The 20,707-nt window shown below is 42.1% G+C and overlaps 1 long non-coding RNA gene across 1 annotated transcript in view; it reads right to left on the bottom strand.

Annotated features, from left to right (window-relative positions):
• Window positions 1-3,634: 3,634 nt before the first annotated feature.
• LOC118923547 (uncharacterized) overlaps window positions 3,635-20,707 on the bottom strand; it is a 36,057-nt gene continuing 18,984 nt past the window's right edge. The window contains exon 2 of the long non-coding RNA XR_005029228.2: window positions 3,635-4,045. This is a non-coding gene — a long non-coding RNA (uncharacterized LOC118923547). The remainder of the gene's footprint in view (window positions 4,046-20,707) is intronic.

The following is a 20,707-nucleotide window of genomic DNA, read 5'->3' as shown; positions in this document are numbered from 1 at the left end:
TTCTACTTTGAGTGGGTTTATCAGGACATAACCCCATTTGTAAGTCAAGGAAGATCTACTTACTTCTTCAGTAATTTAGGTTTTACTCATCCAGCCAGCTCCAAAGAATTTTGGAGGACTTACACTACCACATATATAAGCTAATTAATAAGATAATAAGACAAAAACAAAGAAACATGACAGGCATTTAGACATAGAACTGATGCATGGGTGAAATGTCAGTGTTGAAGATACACATGGACTTGAGATTTAATGTCAAGTATGACCCCTCCAAAATTCTATTTGAGCTAGCCTCATGTGCCATATGTTTTACTATATGAATTCAAAATTAATTTATTGACTGACTGATGGATTGATTTCACCTCCAAAAATTTCCCCTTTCTATATATACTGAGGAGATACTGGTGATCAGGAAAGCAGTCAAGATTCAAATTACATAATGGGTAAGGGAAGAGTGAGAGCTCTTGAAAATTTCAGAGATCCAGAGCAGAAATTGTTGAGCCTCCACAAGCAGAGCCTTGGAGCACATGTAGCCCCTGAGCCCCACTAAAGGGGGCCAGGGGCCAAGCCAGTCCTGTGGAACACACCAGACACTGTGTGGGCATGGTGGGCATGCCTTCCCAGCCCTAGTCTGCTTTACTTCCCACCCTTTCCCACTCCCCATTTAATGAGGTACTTCCACTGGTGATGATATTTCACAAATAATTTTGGCCCTACTCCCTTGCTTGTTAATAAAAATATCTATGCAGACAATAGCATGTAGATATTAGAAGTGAAACAGAACTCACCTCTTTACACATTCCTTTGAAATGATTGTGACATCTTTCAAATGAAAAAATGTCAGTTAGGAAGATGCATATCGGAATCAGTTTTCTTTGTTTTGCAAGATTTGCAGAGCCCCAGTGATAGCCTTGCAGAGGCCAAGCGGCCCAAGTCCTGAAACATTTTGGCCTCACCCTTTCAGGGAGGCACATCCTGTGGCTCCATAGGGGGCACTGTCAGCAGGGGACACCCACCCCGCACCGTCCTCCCACCAGCAGGAACGTCCTCTTCACTCAGTGTCATCAGGTAGCTTCTAACTGAGCCTCAATGTATTTTTGAAAATATCAGAGTTGAAAAGTCCTCATAAAAGCTGAGATAATACTAGCCTCATGGAGGAAATCTGCATTTACTGGGCACTGAATGAGAAGATGAAGCATATTTTTTTTGTAATATCTGGTATATTTTATGTCTCAATACCCTGATGTATGATAAACCCATTTTCAATTTTGTTTTTTTACTTCAGAGTTCATTTTAATAACCAAGTTAAAACAAACTGAAAAACTTGGATTATTCTATGATACTGTATTTTTCACAGGTGTTAGATTATACTTGCTTAGTTCACACAGCTTTAGGCTACTTTGCTGTTACTAAGTCTCCTTTATGACAAAGATGTTTGGATTATTTAAATAAAACCTCTAGTCCCTATTGTGGAACAGAAGTGACTTCTGATGTCATAAAACATTTATTGCTAAAAGAAGTCAGTGTATATTGCTACTGTACCTGTACTCCTCTGGGAAGACAGAAAGCATTAATTTATAATACAATTAGCCACAGACTGGATGAGAAATAAAATACCCTTGAGATTGGATTGTAGGGATAGTTTTTACACAAAAAGGGTTTATAGAGAGAGATGACATATGTATCTCCTTTGTGGGAATTACATTTGTAATTTTAATAATTATAATTTAACATTATAATTATAAATATATACAATATATAACAATATATTAATATATATATGTATATATGAAACCTGACTTCCTGGGCCATATTTTTAAAATTAATTGTAGTATTATTATTATATATGTCCTCCATACACACAGATCAGAATTTTGAGTGTTCTTTCTAAAAATCATTATGCTTTCAACCCACCAGAAAACCAGACTGAGTTTTGTCAGCCAATCTCCACTGAACAGGGGTTACATGCACGGCATTGAGAAAGATGTCCCAGAGCTCCCCAGTGCCAGGATACCCGTGCTGGGACTCATCTGGATCTATGGACATTGAGTTCCTTCTGGGCATTTGCTCAATTATGCTAATTGATAAAATAGTGCTGATGGATGACAATTTATGTGTTACCTCTTCAAGGGCATCTGTATTTTTTACAATTAGTAGATCTGTAATTGGCAGGACAGGAAACACTCCCGCACCCCCAGCAGTCTGGAAAGACTAGATGAGATTTATCAGGCCAGGACACCTAGCCCTGGTTTGAGGTTTTCCTCACTGAGGTCAACACTGAGTCTGACAAAGTACCGGCCACTGCGAGAGCTAGAAATCATGAGCTACCCTAAGGGAGTAACCATGGGGGCTCTGAAGTGTACTCTGGTGAAGTTGCAGGTTTGGAGCTGAGAATTAGACTGATCTGGAATCAACCTTCTGGTTACTGTCACTTACTGAATCTTAAATCTGTGCCATCAGGCAAGTTGTTAATTTCTCCAAACGTCAGTTTCTTCATTTCTAAAATAGGGGTGATACTGACCGGGTTTCCTTAGGATTCAGAATGATGATGTTAAGATCATCCCAGAGACTGGAACACAAGAAGCGCTTAATACATGGTAGTTGTTACCATTTCATTTATGAATAGTGACTAATTAGCCCTGGAGTCATAAGATCTCAGGCAAGAGGGGCCTTCAAGGCCCCCAATACAGCCATGAGTCGCCAGCACCCAGCCAGCAGTCTTGTCTGTGCTGCACATCTTCCAAAATGCTTGACATTTGACATAAAAGCTTTTCTGGGACTATCGTCAAAAGAGGGGAAGAAAGGGGGGAGTGGTGTAAAGGCACTTGCTGAAATGAGTTGTGAGGTGTAAGAAAATACAATCAGGTTTTTCTTGCAAGCTTGGTTTTCTGAGCATAGAAGTGCTGCAGGTCATTCTACTAGAACAGAAGGTAATTCCAGTCTAAGGTGATACTTTCTGAAAGGCACTTTGAAAACAACCCCCAACCAAATCTCTTATAAACCACAGCTGTTCAAATCCAGAGGTACCCAGTTAGGTGTTAGAGATTTCTTTCCAACCCAACTAATAAATGAGAGGCTGCTATGAAAACCTCGGCATGCACCAGCTTAAGCCTGGGAGTTGCTCTGTGACACTCAGCTGGTGCCTGGCGCCGGCAGAGATTATCATTGAAGCATTGAAGGTTATGCCAGGAATCACAACATTGCCACCTGCATTCTGGCTGGGAAAAGCAACCCTGCCAGGAAAAGTCCATGTAAGCCTGCATGTCCTTCCTCAGTGCCAGAGGCTGGAGGACACAATCAGGCATCAGCTCCACCTCCCACCTGTGACTCGACCTTGGTCATGAGTCATTGTTCTGCCTGAGCCTCGGAATTTCACCTGCCAAGTGGTGACAGTCATGATCATCTGCCTTCCTCACCACCTGGTCATATAAGGTCTTTAATGAATTTCATTGTTATAAGGCATTTTCCTATCCTTGACAGGACATTGCTACCTGCTGTAAGGAAAGAACCATCACCACTATTGACCTCACAGCCAAAAGAGAGACTTCCTCAGGCTTACTTGCTGATGAAGTGATAGTATCTAAATTTATATAAGGCTTTTGGTCACACACACAAAAAATAAACCATTTAAAAGTTCACAGGTTCGAAATACAAATTTATTGTTGCAGTTGCTTCCTTTGAAAGGCAATGTGCTTTCCGCACCTGGAGCCAGTTACAGGACAGATTGCTGCAGAGGTCCGCAGTCCAGATGGCCAGAGCTGGCCTTGGACGCTCAGCTCATGACGCAGTCTCCCTCTGCCCAACAGGCCTCTCATTGTAAGGCAGCCCGGGCCTCAGCTGATGTCAAAAGCCCCCTTGTGCCCCAGGCGGATTGTTCCCATGAAGCCTGCCCCACACATCCTGTGGCAGGTAGAGACGGGGCTCGCCCTGCAGATGGTGCTGCCACAGCCACTGCCACTTCTCCCCGCCACACGATCTTGGGATCTTCCCAGAGACTGGCACAAAGCACGATTCAGGGTTTGCCTTTGACTGACGCACACTTGGCCTGCAGATGGACAGAGAAGAAGAAAAAGGCGCCCCAGTGTTTTGCCACACTCGCCTGGGAGAGCTTGGGAATTCTGGCTTATTTACCAGCTTCAACTCGGGCTGAAAAACAAATTAGAAAGTTGCCAATGGTTTCATTCAGTCTACGAAACGGGGCTAATGGGAGTCTGTGGGTGAACCCATCAATGCACAAAAGTCAGGAAATCCAAGATTGCCATTCCCACAGCCCGCGGAGGCCTTCCACACACAGGTAGACTCTGTGCCCTGCGAGGCCTTCAGCTGCATCCTTGCCAAAGTGCAGTCCCACATGGAGACCACCCTGGAAGCGCGCCTGCCTTCCAGGGAAAAAAATGGTCTCTACTACACTCCTTACATTGCAATTTCAACTGGAAAATCAGCCCCTTATTTTTAAGTTGACTTTTTTCTGGAGTATCATATATTGGCTAAAAAGTACATGCAGTACATGAGCAGCATGATGGATTTTTACAGCATGAATACAATGTAATCGATATTTAGTCAAGAGATTGAGCATTGCCAATATCCCAGAAGCTCTGGACATGCCTCCTCCCACCTCTAATGTGATGATGAAACCAGATTATAAAAATTCACAGAGAAATGTGGTTTAAGTAGACTCTCAGCCTTCTGGGAACCCTGGCTGATGTTCCTATCATTACAGTTTACACCAAGCACAGCAGAACAAAGGAGGGGGTATGTCTCAAAGTTTTTGCAGGTCCTGTCATCTGAGATAGAGGTATAGCTCCCAGAATTCTTTCTTTCTGTAAGCAGATACTCCTGGTAGAAGAATCACAAATAACAGATGTTCTGAACCAAGGACGCACCTGAGAAGCCCTATCAAGGGGCCATTGCTGGGCCCACCCAGGCCTCAGTCAGTGCTTCTGGGCATCGGGTCTAGCCACGTAAATCTCAAACATGTCCCTGGGGGACTCAGAGGCACAGCTGTGGGTGAGCCACGACTCTCTCGAACTATTGCTCATTTTCCTCTCTCATTAAACCAGTACCTTCTGAGCCCTTGCCTCCAACAGACAAAAGGAGGAAGGGCCAGGAAGACATGCAAAGGTACCATGAGAGGGCTCAGATGAGTGTCTCCCCTTCCTAACCTTACCTGGGCCAGTTCTGCCCAAATCAGATGCTGATTGACTGCAGATCAGAATCAAGGCTCCACCTCCCCCAACCTCAAATGTCTGGTTCCTTTTTTGCACATACTCCAGGCCTTTGCATGTATCAGAAGTGCTCTCTTTCCTCTTGTCCACACAGCAAACTTCTACACATTCTGCAAGATCCAGGCAAAATGTTCCCATGCCATATAAATTTCCTGACTTAGTCCTTCTGTGTCCCCCACATCATCAATGGCCTCTTTGCATCCCTTACCACTCTACATTGTAATGACCCTTTGTTATGCCTGCCCCAGTGAATGGACTTAGATTTTCCTCTCTCCACCTCTGCATTCTTGGGCCAAGAATGAAACCTGAGACATGCTGAAGAAATAAAAAATGGATGGATGCATGGACAGATGGATGGATGGATGGAGGCATGGATGGATGGGTGGATGTCTAGATACATGGATGGATGGGTGGATGGATGGAAAATTACTTGAAAGTACTTTGTAAAGTGCAAACTGTTCTATTTCCATTCATTCCTTAACTATCACACACAGATGGCTGTCTTAGAACTCAAACTTTTTATCTAGACTCCCATCCTTCTCACCTTTCAAGTAGACAACCAATTCTTTGCCATTTCAACAGCAAATAGAAAATGTACACCTTCACTAAGTAATTGTTAGCAAAAATGCATCATTCTTTCTAGCATCATTATTCTCTCAGACTCACTTCCCAGTCTCCCATCCCAATGAACCTTTTGCCTCTCTCTTTTTCCCCAAAAAGAGAACATGGAGCAAAATAGAGGACTTGGAAATAACATCTAGAAAGTATGCCTGAGAACCCATGGAACAACGGCATTGAGGCCAACTCCTGGTCTACATTGCCATTCAGCAGGCAGCTCAGTTCCTGCCAGGTGTGTACACACAGACATGTGTTTCTTGGGAAGAATAAACCACCCCCAGCCTGGGCGGCGATGGGAAGCTCAGAGTTCTGGCACAATGCTCTTCCCCAGGAGCTAGTAGTTTCCTCAATGGAGGAAATGTTTTTGAATTACAGCCCTAGCCTGTGAGGCATTTCCTACATCCCAAGGGCAGACACATGGCAGAACCATAGTCAAAATAAGGCATTTAAGTATGTGAAAAAAGTCAAATAAAAATTATAAAGGTGAGAAGAAAAGTGAATGGTTGGAGAAAAGTAATGTTAACTAGGATGTTTCTTACCCTGGGAAGCCAGGACAGGAACACTTAAAGAAAGCATGTCAACAGCATCATTAATAATATATCAGAATTCCATTACTTTAGAAGAATTCCAGAACTGGACAAAGACCATGTAAATCAAACCTATAATCTTATATATGACACAACTGGTTTACCAAGACTAACAGTGAACAACTTTCATATCAGAATCAATCATGACATCTACTAATACAGTTCTACTGAAGCATTATCAGGAGAACCATCTAACTTCAAAATATTGCCATCTGGTCGGTCTCTGTTATGATGTCTCATGTATCCCCGTTTCTTTCATTCCTTTGAGTAAAGTTGATGCATCTCTAGGAAGTGCACATTAAAAACAAATCTGTTTTCAAATAGAGAGGCAGTCTACAAAATAAAAATCTTGTACTCTAAAAGTAGTGTCAAGGTCATGAAAGCCATAAAAAAAGAAAAAAAAAAAGGGCTGAGTAATCATTCCGGATTTTTAAAAAGTAAAGGCAAATGACAACCAAATGACATGGGACCCTGGAATGGATCCTAGATCAGAAAATAAGTATTTTATTTTCCTATAAAGGATGTAAGTGAAACGGTAAAATTTGAAGAAGGTCTATAGATACTAGTACATCAATGTTAATTTCCTGATTTTGATAATTTTACTGTGGTTCTATAAGAGAATGTCCTTGCCTTTAGGTGACACATGCTGAAGTATTTAAGGGTAAAGAAGCATGTGTCACACGAATTAATATCATCCTTGTGTGTCCCAGCAGGAATAAGATTAAAGTACCCCAAGGGACAGTCTGACCCAAGGGGAGGTGCTGGAGAGCCCAGATAAGGCAGTGGCCCATGTGCCTACCTGGAGTCCCCCTTCACAGGGGTTCCTGAGGTACTGAGAAAATTGCTTGATCTCTACTGTCCTTTTTTCTCCATTGGAAGAGGTTAAGACACCAGCAATGCATTTACTGAAACCTTTATCTGTTCCAGGCCCTATTTCTAGCACTTTATGTGCATTAACAACAACCTTTCACAAACAGTAAGGCTGAGTCATGGAGAGTAATGTAATTCGCTCAAATTCACACAGCTGAACAGCAGTGGTGAGCAAAACTGAACTGCTACCTTATCGGACATCTTATCTACTAGTGTTCTGTGAAACCTAAGTGAAAATATGTCAAGTGCTAATTTAGTGCCCATACCAAGGGAAATGTTCAGTAAAGATTAGTTAGTTGCCAGTATCAACACCATTCCCACCACTGATGACACCCTCAGTATGCCTGCATTAGCAGGATTCCAAGTGCGCATTTATTAGGTTCCTTTTCTTATTAAGTCTTCTGTAGTTTCATCAAACAATGTAACCTATAAACTGAACACCACATATCTCAGAACAGCTAAAGAAAAATTAGAGGTAACATATGTGAGTATATTTTTCTTATAACAATTGATAATTCTGTAGTTTATTTCATAAAACATGGTTGGTGTGAAGCATTTAGACTTGAAGACATTTCTCATACAATTTGGATTCCTTCCATAGGACATCAAAGAGCCAGGGGAGAAAAGCTTTTTATTCAGTCATTTCTGGGGGTAAATAGTTTGGGCATGTATTCAGGCTTTTCTCCAGAAATCATGCTAATTTATCTTGTCTAGTAAAAGATGCAGATGTCATTCAAACCAGGTGTTATTTCACACATCATTTTTGTGGGTTTTAAGATTTTTCAGTTCCTTACAGAGTAGCCTTTGACGGTTTTCACTTGGTTGGTGTCGAGGCTGAGTAGATGGGCCTTGGGTCATTTTCCCTAAGTCCAAAAGGAGACTGTATTTGTCTGCCAGGACTGCAGTAATAAAGTATCATAGAATGAAGGACTCAAAAACCAAATTTATTTCCCCCTAGTTCTGGAAGCTGGAAGTCCAAGACCAACGTGCTGGCAGGGTTGGTTCCTCTGGAGGCCTTGCTCCTTGGCTTGAAGACTGGCATCTCCTCACCGTGTCCTCACATGGCCTTCTCTCTGCACATGACTGGATCCTAATTTTCTCTTCTCATAAGGATACTAGTCATATTGGATTCAGGTCCACCCAAATGACCTCATTTTAACCTAACTACCTCTTTAAAGGTCTTACCTCCAAATACAGTCATATTTTCAGGTACTGAGAGTTAGGATTTCGACATATAAATTTTGGAGAGACATAATTCAGCCCATAACAAAGACTTAGAGGGAAGGGAAGACAGAATCCATATGTATAATTCCAGGAAGAAATCCTCCTTGGAACCTAATATTGGGAACACTTTGTGAGTCTAGCTTCTGATGCTGCCTGTCTCCTTTGTATTAGTCTCTGGAAAACTGTCCAGTGGAATATCCATCCCAGCAAAATGTCCTCCTGCATCCCCATAAATTCATTCTGAACCCTACTGACCATTCCTTAATCCCCTGCTCAGCAGCCTCTGTAGCACCATCTTCAGTATAATTCTCAGTTCGCAGGAACACAAAACTCTTGTGCATAATATGTTGGCACTACTGCTGAATTCAACACAGCCAATATGGCTAAGCAACTTGGAAATAATCCATCCTTTTAATAGCTGATATAATTTTAGTACTTTATTTACTACAAACATTGAATTTTGCCTTCAGGCCTCATAGAGAACAGCACTGACAACTTCCAGAAACATATTTGAAATGCCTAACATAGTGTACACAGCTGACTAGAAATGTTCCCTCTGTGCTGTGACAGGAATGAGCTAAAGGGTACAAAACCACTAACCCAAAATGACAGCTCCCCAGTCCGTCCCAGATCTCCCTGCCCCACGTGACTCCCGATTTAGGAGCCAGAGACCTGTCATCTTGAGTCTGCTAATGACCCTACACAGAAGTTAGGCTTCCGTCAGTGAAACAGCGATTGAAAATATATCATTCTCTTTCCCCAAAAACCATTGTAAAAGGGTAAAATGAAGTGGAACTCTAAAACAAACTTGGTAAAAAATCAAAACTACATTAAGTAATGCAGTTTTAATTAACTGTCAAAACCAACCTAAGTCCACTAAGTTTGTTACTTTTAATCTGGCATTGTCTTCTAGCTTATACTCATTACCAGATAAAGACTGAAGGGATCCTATGGCAAAACTTGTCTTCAATTCCAAGAGATTTCAATCTATGATTTCACTGTCCCTAATGTATCTTTACTGATTTTTCCCAGCTCTAGACTTCATACTGTATTAACAGAGGATACAAGAGTAATTGTATGCACCTGAAACTAATATAATGTTATATGTCAATTATACCTCAATTAAAAAAACAAAAAACCTACAACATAATATGACCTTGGTCTTAATAATTTATTATCAAGTTGCACAACAATATGAATGTACTTATTGCCACAGAACTTCATACTTGCTAATAGCTAAAATGGTCAATTTTTTGTTATGTATATTCTACCTCAAATTATTTTTTAAAATTTATCATTAATATAATGTGATTTTACAGTAACTCTGGGAGCCGACTGTAATGCCCCATGCATGACCACCAGGGGACAGCATAGGCCTGACTCTGCTTTAGCCTTCCTCATTAGGCTTTGGCGGTGGGTTTTCTGTAATCACAAAGTGCCCATGTCCCCCAGGAAAACCTCTCTGTACGTCAGGATCTGGAAATGCCCACCCGAGCAGCGGCCCCATGTCCTGTAGCAGGCCCTTGCCCAACGAAGGGTTCTAGCCTCTCCTTCTGCCCTGAGCGGTGCTGGACAGGGGACTCTGAGCTCCAGATCAAGGTCAGCACTTTGGAGTTGAAGGGTGGTCCAGCACAGCAGGCGTGGATGGAGAAGCCAGTCGCTGGAGTCAATGTACAATATGCAAGCATCAGATCCGACCACATTTAAATTGGTGCCGAGTTCACCGTTTCCCAAGTCCCTGGCTTTCTGAAGTGTCAAAGGAACAGGAACAGGTTTGTGAGGAAGAGGCAGCCTGGGGCAGGTGCATCAAGACCCTAGACCTGGTCAGAAAAGAACAGGTCACATAGGCCTCAGGAAATGTTATTGGTAAAGAGCCCACAAGGATTTCTTATTTACACTATTTTGTATTTTCAAAGTGGTCCTCATTCATTATAAGCTAATAATTCTGAACCATGTCCCCTCATATTACAGATCAAAGACTGCAACACTGGAAATCAGCACTTTAAGCAGAAGGCAGCAAGGATGAAAACGGACCCCCAATCTCCTTTGTGCGCTGTTTGTGGTTAAATACAGCAAACTCTTGGCAAGCACATTACTCCTGATGGGAAAAAAAAAACAAAAAACCCAACCTGGGACCAAGACCCAGCTGGGACCTGGTAGAAAGGTTGCATTGCAGCAGAAAAAGAAACTCAGCCCGCGTCCCCACTCCCGTTCAGGGCTGACGCCTCAGAGCCTCTGAACACATGTGGAACTGGCACAACCTGTTCTGTCACCAAAACTGTGGGCAGGCAGTGAGGAGACCGGCCCTGGGGACGCACTGCACACAGATGGGTGGTGACAAGGTCATAGGCCAGAGTGTGTGTGCACCCCGTGGCGTGCGGTTCCCACACCAGGTCTTCACATTCATCCCAATAATGGCTGCCCCCTCTGGAAGTGGCCTGGAAACTGTCTGCAAGCTAATTCCAGGGACTGACCTGTGTCCTTGGGCAGGAGAGAGTAAGAGGATGGGTAGGTGAGGGCAGGCTATTCACAAGAGGGCAGCCTTTGATGCGAGTGGGCAGAGTTTGGCCGAAACTCAACACCTCTTAGAAGTACAGATTAGTCAAGAGGAAGAAAGGAGAAGGCATTGTGGAAGTTTGCAAGAATGAGACAAAGATGCCTGTGTTTTGTGTCGCTCAGCTGCCTCTAGAAAATGTCCATTTGTTTTCTTTCCACTCCTTTTACATTTTAAGTGGAAGCCAGTGAATGTGCCTTTTCAGTGTTCCCAATTTCACCGTTTTCACTACACCTCATGTTGCCATTTTAATGAAGCATCATTTTTCCAGAGGGTGTGGGAACAAAACTTAGTTAATGACCTCTCAGAGCAAACACTGAGTTCTTCAAATATTTCCCTGGATTAAAACCCCCACCCCACAATTCACTTCCTTTTTAAAATGCCAGTTTGCCAACTACTGCAAACCAATAAACAGGGCTTTCCTTTACTCTCCAGCCACAGAGTTCCTGTCAGTCTGGCAGCCTGGGCAGTCCCTGAGAAAACCCAGCCCTTGCTGTGCCCTGGAGGGCACAGTGGCACAGCTGTGATCCCCTCAGAAGTATGACACCACATGCCTGGCAGTCCTCCAGCACAGGTTCAGGGGACTCAGCAAAGACCTGGGAAGACCCTGGAGATTATCTAAGCCAACCAGACACTTTACAGATGAGGAAACAGAAGCCAGTGGGGAGAGGTGTGCAGAGGCCACACATGGTGTCACAGGTAGAAGGGAATAAGCAGGGCAGGCCCCATGTGGTTCCCACCGCCTGCCTCAGCATCACTTGGCGGCAGTTGTGCAAAATGCAAACTCCAGAACCCCTTCTCAAACCCTCTGAACTGGAATTGCTTGGGGTGGGGACTAGGGATTTATATTTCAACCATGCCCCACCACTGAAGTTGTGATACACACTCACTATAGGAAGCACTGGCAGTAAGAGAAAGAGCAGGTTTGGAGTCAGATAGATCTGGGTTTGAGCCCCATCTCTGCTAATTGCTAGCTCTGCACATTTGGCAAGCTAATGTCTCTGAACTCTGTTTCTTCATCTGTAACTGAGGAAACTGAAGTGTTGGCTATGTAGGGCACACTCAGGCCCCAGGGTGTGGCACCAGAATGCATTCAGTGTCTGGAGATTGCAGCCACAGAGTTCCTGTTTATATGAGCTTGGGCACATGATTTGCCACCTCTGAGCCTCAAATTCCTTACCTGTAAATGGAGATGATATACCTCCTCCCAGGAATGTTGTGAAGGTTAATTCATGGCAGCATGGTCCAGTAATGAAACATTCTAGGTCTTTCAAACAGAATTCAAGGCAGGGATTTGGTTCCCCAGGAGATGGAAGAGATAAGGAGCCAAACAGAATAAAGAGGCCATCTAGAGACTGGCTGCTGGAAAGACAATGGAAGGTGGTGGTTGTACAGAGCCCAGGAGTCAGGCTAACCAGCAGCACTAGAACCAGGGTGGGGCAGGAGAGCTAACACCACAAAGAAGAACTGGTCACTGTGGGGACACCATGTGAGGCTGACAGGAAGGGGCAGCAAGGTCTTGGCTTCTCTCCTCCCCTAACCCTGCAGTCTCTTGCCAGTGCCTCTTCTTGCCCAGAGGAGGTAGAGGCCCAAAGACAGGGAAGCCTGGAAAGCCTATTTCCTGGAGACACAGAGCAGAGAAGGGAGGACACAGGGCCTGAAAGCAGACAAGCAAATGCCCAGCATGCACACATAAGAACCTGTGCACTGCCTCAGACAAGGGGAGGCATCTGTTAGTGCCATCCCCGCGACCCTTAGCAACCCCATAGAGCAGCCCAAAGCAAGGCTTTTGGCAAGAAAAGTATTTATTTGCAAGATGCCTGCCTTTCATCAGTTGCATTCAGGCATCATTTCTCCAGGGCTGGTCGCTGTGCAGAGGAAATATCCTGAAATGAGAGTCCCACATGGGTCACTCTTGAAATAAGCCTTCATTTCTGTGTGTATGAAAACATGACTAATACATTATTTCATAAGGCATTATAGGGATTTAATGAGATCATAGACACAAAAGGACTTTATATACTTAAAGTCGTATACACATACAGCAAATGTGTATATTCTCAAAGAGGAGACATTTTCAAAAAAAGAGCTATCTGATTTGCTATGACCTATATTCAATAAAATTACTTTTTCCCAACTAATTTTTCAAATTCATTGTTTTCTTTTCAGGAGTTAATGTAGAATGCTCTTTGAGCAAATACTGTTAAGCACACAGTTCAGCGCTAGCAAAGCAATGCTCCAGCCAAAAGTTCGCGCAAGAACCACTTAGCCAATGTGATGGCAGCCTGTTCTGTAAAAGAAAGATTCTTACATGTCTGTGCAAGCCTGGACTGTACAGTTGTGCCCTCTCCATTGACAAGGTTAATGAAACAGTAGCTACATCATAATATAATAAAATACAAATATAATAAAAACTATAATCGGACTAATCTCTTTGTATACTTTACATGCATTATTATCATTGAATGTATTATATAACAGTAATTCTTACTACTATTATTATTTCAATTTCTTAACTGGAAAATCACTGATACTTAAGAGTGGTCAATTAACTCACTCAATCCCCCAATTTGTAACCAACGAAGCTAGAATTTGATGACAGGTCTGGCTGAATTCAAAACTGGTTACTGTTCTCTGCCTCCCTACACCATTAGCCTTTGGGGTACTGGTCACCTAAGGAAATGATTTTGTGTCCTCGATTTTAGTGGAAAGAACCCCAAACCAAGCACAAGAAGATGTGAACTCCAGGCGGCCTGGCTCTAGCCAGTGCTGTGTTCTCATCCACAAAAGGGTAGATCTGTAGAAGATGGCCTTTACAGCTGTAAAATTTGATGAGTTTCAAAAATTTCTGATTACTTAACAGTTCTGATAACAAAAATGCCATTGTTTGCCATGGTATTTATGCACAGTTCACTATTTGATCTTTACAATGAAAAACTATTCACTTCTGCTCTTTGGGTTTCTTGCTTGTTTTATTAGCCCAAGTCATTGTGCTAGGCACTGTGAAATATTCTGAAATTTAGTATTCTTAATATACTTTTTAAAATCTTCCATTTTTTCCCCAAAGTATTACATTATATATCCAGGCACATTATATGTTGTTGGTTTTAACAAAGACTCTCCCAGGATGGGGCCAAACAGCCAGCATACCCTTGAGTGTCATCCATCACATAGCAGCCGGCAGAGCTTATTCGGTGTTGGCGAGCCAGGCTTGAGGCCAGCAACCAGGACCCAGTGAGCAGATCAGCCAGGGTGGCCCAAGAGAAGAAAGAAGACAAGGGCAATGTGAGGACAAAGCAGAAACACCACCGAGACAGAGCAGCTGGAGTCTCATGGAACACGCAGGCCCATCTGGGCCCTTCGCATGAGATCAGGAGGCCTCATATGCAGCTTTCCAAGGAAGCAAGACAAGCCACGCATTTGCTGAGGAAGGTAAAGGCCAACTGATTGGATGGGGAATTTCCAAGAGAGGGCAACAAGAAGATGCCAGAGAGTGAAGGTGTGTGGAGTTGACAGTGATGCCCTCATTCCCCCTGCACCACAGTGTGGTTACCCAAGGCAGTAATTTTGAGGGACCACCCCCAAAAACAGGGAAAACATTTGTTCCCAAAGAACTAAACCATCAAGTCTACACGTAATGTGAAAGGCTAGTCATCTGGTTACTCTAGGTCACTGGTGAAAACACTTTCAAAAACACCCAAAATGCCAATCAAAAGGACCCAATAATTACCTTAGGAAGGCCAGCCTGGAGTATGATTGAAATTAGGCAACAGGAACTTTAGTCAACTATATTGAACCCTATAATACTGAACTGGAAAGCACAGTCAGTCTCATAGACAGAACAAGAAAATTTGAAGTTCCAGGATGGGTAGTGGCCACGCAAGCTCTGATGAAGTGAGGGCTGGACAGCTCACAGACCCCAGCACTGCAATCAATGGGCTTGCACATACACGGCTGCTGAAACCCAGCGTGATGAATTATCTAAATCAGACACCTCCTCTTTGCTCTGATTCCATATTAGCCAGGGAATCTCCTATTATAAATTTACTCCCCAAGGAGAGCTGCCAAAGAGATAACATTCTCCTCATACTGGCCTAAATATCTCAGTCAAAGGGATGTTCAGAATTCTCATTGCAAAATAAAAGCTACTTTCATGTATACATCAACCTCTTGTCACCTGAGTTAATGGGAGTCACCCTGCTGAGAGCTGGAACCACACCAAGTGTGCTTACATTTTTAAACATTTGAAGCTTCAAAGCTGAGAACCTGACCTGGGTTGGTGCAGAATCTATAAAAGGTAAATGCCAATTTAGGACACCTGTGGGCATGGACACAGCTAGCCTCCCTTAATACTATCCCAGCACTGCCCCATGCCATCAAATTTAAACAAGTAACAGTGGGTGTTCATGTGCCCAGTTCACCTCAAATGCTCCACAGTGCAAGACAGCTCTGTAGCCTGTAAAACTAGAGGAATTATTGTCTTGGGCCAGATCTGTGTTGCAGGAAAGAATTCAAGGTCTTTGAACGTAAATAAATTCTGTAACATGGGACATTAAATTGTGAGTTGCAACAGCATAGTTTAGATACAATGAGTCACAGAGCGACCAACATGGTTTTCTATGCCACTTCAACTACATTCTCTTTGGAGCCTCACTTAGACACTTCTGGGACTGCAACCATTTCTTAGCAATTTAAATCACATGTGCTAAAAACCAGATAGCACCCTGGCCATAAACAAATAGCTCGCAACATCTGTATTGCCATGGTAAAATTCTAAAAGTCAAAAAAGAGGAAACATTACAACTGAATTTGACCCATAAAAAGTTTTAAATTATGTGAAAGTTTTAAATTCTGGGGTTAACTATCAAAATTAAAATTACAAAGACAAAGCAAGAGATTAGAAAAATATTGGCAGTAAATATGGCAGCAAAAGGGAAAAGAAGCCTTTTGTTAAAAAGTATTTGAACTTCCTAATAAATAAATGAAAATGAAGAAAAAGAAATTCTATTGTTTACCTACTTAAAAGTAAGCAAGAATACCTAGCAAAAATTAAGTGCAATTGGAAGAAAATAAGATTCTTATATGCTATATGTGTTAACAGCACATATTTACACAACTTTCTTAAGTTCATCACACATCATAGAATCATCGACATTCTTTTATAATTGGTAAGACTTTAAGGTTTTTATCTTATGAGAAAAATTTAAAGACGGAAAAATGGCACTCATTAACATATTCATTTTAGTTTATGCATAATAGAAAAAATAGAAAACCTAACTTTCCAGCAAGAAACAGTTAAAGCGATTATAATGCATAATTGTGTTATATTTTGGTGAAATCTTTAGAATGTGCTAAACAAAAGCCTGAGTATTGGATTTTAAGTGTGTTAAAACTATAGCTCTGGAAATATGTGAACATGTGGACAAAGTATGGGAGAGAACAGAAAACAAGAAAGCTCTTGTGATACATTTGAATCCCAGATCTACCACTTAGCAGCTGCAAGACACTGGGCATGTTACTTAAACTCTCTGTGTCCCAGTTTTCCAGTCTGTAAAATGGAGTTTGTAATAATACCTACTTAGCAAGGTTGGTATACAGATTAAATGAATTATTTTAAATAAAAATCCGTAGAAAACTTGTGTATTTTGTGGCTAGCACAAACTAAGTGCTATACAAATGTCATTATTGGTCATTAGATTCCATCATATTATTACCATAGCCTTTATAATAAATAAAATTGGAAAGACTAATTTAAGAAATTATCTCCCTGATGCTTAAACATTGTTGTCAAATGTATTTTATTTCTATTAAGAAAATCTCATATCCTCAAGAGCATTTCAGTTGAATAAACATGTATTATGTACCTATATGCTTGTACCTTATGTACTCTTGGTGCTTACAGTCAGTAGATGCATGAGGAATCAGTCATGCTGTTCTCAGCTTTGGGCACCACCCTTTTATCCCAAATCACAAATGCTATTCCATCATTTTATCATTTTTTGCTACTGTTAATGCACCCTGAATACTTGCATTATATTTTTATATTATATTTATATAACTAGTCTTAAGGTTTATAAAAATATGCCTCTGAATTGAATGGGCTTCTCTTCTCATTAGATTTTAAAACAACTGTAGCAGTTTTAATAGCCTGTCAATATTTAACAATTACCATTTCACCCATGTATCATGTAGGCATTAAAAAATTTTTTTAATGTGGGCTACATCAAAATATGTTTACATCCCCACATTTTTTAGTATCTGTCCTTTGAAATCAACATGGACTCTTCATTCTGTAAAAATACACTGTATTCCCATTCCTGTTTTCATATTTTTTAATAATTCAACAAATGTTTGTTGAGTACCTATGATGTGCCAGACATGCACCATGCTAGATACCGTGGCTAAGAGGATAGTTCTCATCTCCCATCTTGTTCAGTCTTGAGGATGAAACCCTGATCATGATGCAAAAATAAGAGCTATAAATAAGAGTATGTCCAGGGCTATGGAGCAAGAAGCAGAAGCCCAAAGGAAAGCCTTCCTACTCATTCTGAAAACAGATGGGGCTCAGGGAAAGAGTTCTGAGGAAGTCATGTGAAGTCAGTCTGGAAGGACACTGGGTGACAGCCAGACCGATAAAGCTGGAAGCGCCTGCCAAGAAAAGGACACAGATGACGCTGAGGCCGGAGGGCACAGAGAGCACGGCATATGCCCCAGAAGCTTAGCTTCTGTGGAACAAAGCCTGGGCCGAGGGCGTTAGGTGAGATGAAGCCAAAGATTCCTCACAAATCCTACTAAAAACATTGAGATTTATATCCTGATGGGGAGGGAAAGCCATTTAAAATTTGTAAACCAGGGAAAGAAAGCTTCAGATTTGCATCACAAAAGATCCATCTACTGATAGTGGGGAGTGGGGAGATACAGCAAGAAGAGACCAGCCAAGAGGCTTTGTGAAGTAGTGAAAAAAATCCATGAAGAGGGCCCAAGCAAAGGCAGTGACGATAGGGAAGATCAGACAGTGGATAAATTTAAGGCAATAAGGACAACTGAACTTAAAAGAAAAGAGCACTGCCTGAACATTGCACAAAATAACCTTAGCTGCAGGGAAGAGCTTACAAGTACAGGACTACACCTCAGTTAAAGCAAAGACTAGAAAAACCTGCCAGCTAACACAGAGATGACAAAGAAGCTGGTCTATCTTGGTCAAAACTGGGGAAAACCCCTTCCCTAAGAACTTGAAATGATGTGCCTCTCCTTACCTGAGTTTGGGGTTTAAATTCCTCAAAAAAGCATTTAAATATTTTTAATTACACTTTAAATTTCCACTGTTCTGGAACAGCAAACCCAGACAAATAAAATATGGAGCACTATGGAATAAGACCAGTGGCGAGTGGAAAAAAAAAAAAGAAGAAGATAAAAAACAGTACAGACAACCCCAAATAGCCAAAGCAATCCTGAGAAGGAAGAATAAAGCTGGGGAGATTACCCTCCCTGACTTCAAGCACTACTACAAAGCCACAGTAATCAAGACAATTTGGTACTGGCATGAGAACAGACCCACAGACCAATGGAACAGACTAGAGAGCCCATATATAAACCCAAGCATATATGGTCAACTAATATATGATAAAAGAGCCATGTATGTTTAGTATATATCATGTGGGGGATCATGGGGAGAACAGGGTAGCACAGAGAAGGCAAATAGTGGATCTGTGGCATCTTGCTGCACTGATGGACAATGACTGCATTGGGGTATGGGTGGGGACTTGATAATATGGGTAAATGTAGTAACCACATTATTTTTTCATGTGAAACTTTCATAAGAGTGTATATCAATGATACCTTAATAAAAAAAACATTTTTTTAAAGCAAAAGGAAAATTAATTAATTAATTAATTTAAAAAAATAAAAGAGCCATGGACATACAACAGGGAAATGACAGCCTCTTCAAATTCCAGATGTGAATACCCAATAACCAACTCAAAATCTCTACTTGAATAACATCTAAAACACCCCCCAAATTTCTTAGATCCCCTCAAGCCTGCTCCTCCACATCCTTCCCCATTTTTATTGACAATAAATCTGTTCCTCCAATTTCTCAGTCTTAGAAGCTTGGAATCGTTCTTGACTCCACTCTTGCTCTGACATCCATTCATCAGGAAAGCCTGTTGGATCTATCTTCAAGATCTATCCAGAATCCCCCTGCTTTATAAGTCCTCAGCAGCCACCACCCTGGGCAAAGCCATCACTATACGGACACCTGAACTACTGCACCAACTTACAGCAGGTCTCCCTGCTTCTACGCTTGCTCCCCTGACTATCACACACATCCTAATTTGAATTCACAATCCAGAGTGATCCTTTAAAAAGTCAGTAAGATATGTCACCTCTCCACCCAAAACCCTGCACTGTCACAGTGTCACCCAAAATAAAAGCCTAAGTGTTTACAAGGGTCCAAGAGCCTGTCTGATCTGTGCCCCTGTACTTTTCTGATCTCCTACTACTCCATATTCCTGCAGTTCACTCCAGTAAGCTAGGCTCCTTGCTATTCCTTGAGCATGCCAGGCATGTTCCTATCTTATACCCTTTGGTCCAACTGCTCCCTTTACCTGGGACATGCATCCCCCTGTCATCCACTTGCTAACTCTCTCACCTTCTTAAGTATTTAATCAAATCTTACAAAGTCAAGGAGGCTTATAGTGAGCACACCATTTAATGCTGCTGCCTGCCCCCTGGCCCCCACATCTTTGATCCTGCTTACCCTGCTTTACTTGTCCTATTTCCCACATCACGCTCACCTTCAACATAATATACCATTGTAGCTCCGGGGGAAGTGTGTTCCCGGCCTGAACTAAATGAAACCTCTGTGACCGAAATCAGTCTAGGGAAAACTAGATTGGGAGAAACCCGTTTATTTCTCATGGTGCCATTCTTCCCTCTGGCCACCACCGCTCTCGCTCCCCCATCTCCCCCATTCCGACGCACCCTCGCCTCTCCACTGTTCCTTCCAGGAGAAACTTCACAGAGGGATGGCAACTGACAGGTCCCAGACCAATTACACAACAGAGGGGAGGAGAGAACAGTTTCTCTCCAGCCCTTGTCCCAGAGGCTGTGGGAAGAATTACCTATTGATATGGAAATGGATTAAGGCCAGGCAAGAAATTCTGGAAATATTGCAGTTTTACCCCTCAACCATACTTATTTGTCATGTTTGTTTGCTGTCTTTCTCCTTCTACCACACACACACACACACACACACTTAGAAGGTAGGTTTGCTGAAGACAAGGATCTCTCTGTTTTGTCACTGATATATCCCAAGCTCCTAGATCAATGTCCAGCACATAGCAGAATATCTGTTAAATGGATGAATCAGAGAAACAACAAGAAACTGCCAACAGTAATTCCAGCTGGAAAGCTACACTGGGTGAATGGAGTACGGAGATGGGAAGAGGGTTTAATTACATTCACTTTTCTTCTTGGTTCATATTGTCACATATATTAACTATTCAGAAGAATTAATGAAAGAATAAAATTAGTGAAATCTGAAATACATAAGAAAGAAAATATAGTCTTAGGCTGATGAAACCTCCTTGGGATCCTAGAACACGTAAGTACAAAACTGCTCTGATAGA

This window comes from Manis pentadactyla, chromosome 3 (assembly GCF_030020395.1).
Source record: "Manis pentadactyla isolate mManPen7 chromosome 3, mManPen7.hap1, whole genome shotgun sequence".
Classification (NCBI taxonomy): Eukaryota; Metazoa; Chordata; class Mammalia; order Pholidota; family Manidae; genus Manis; species Manis pentadactyla.
This window is presented reverse-complemented; position numbering and strand designations above follow the sequence as displayed.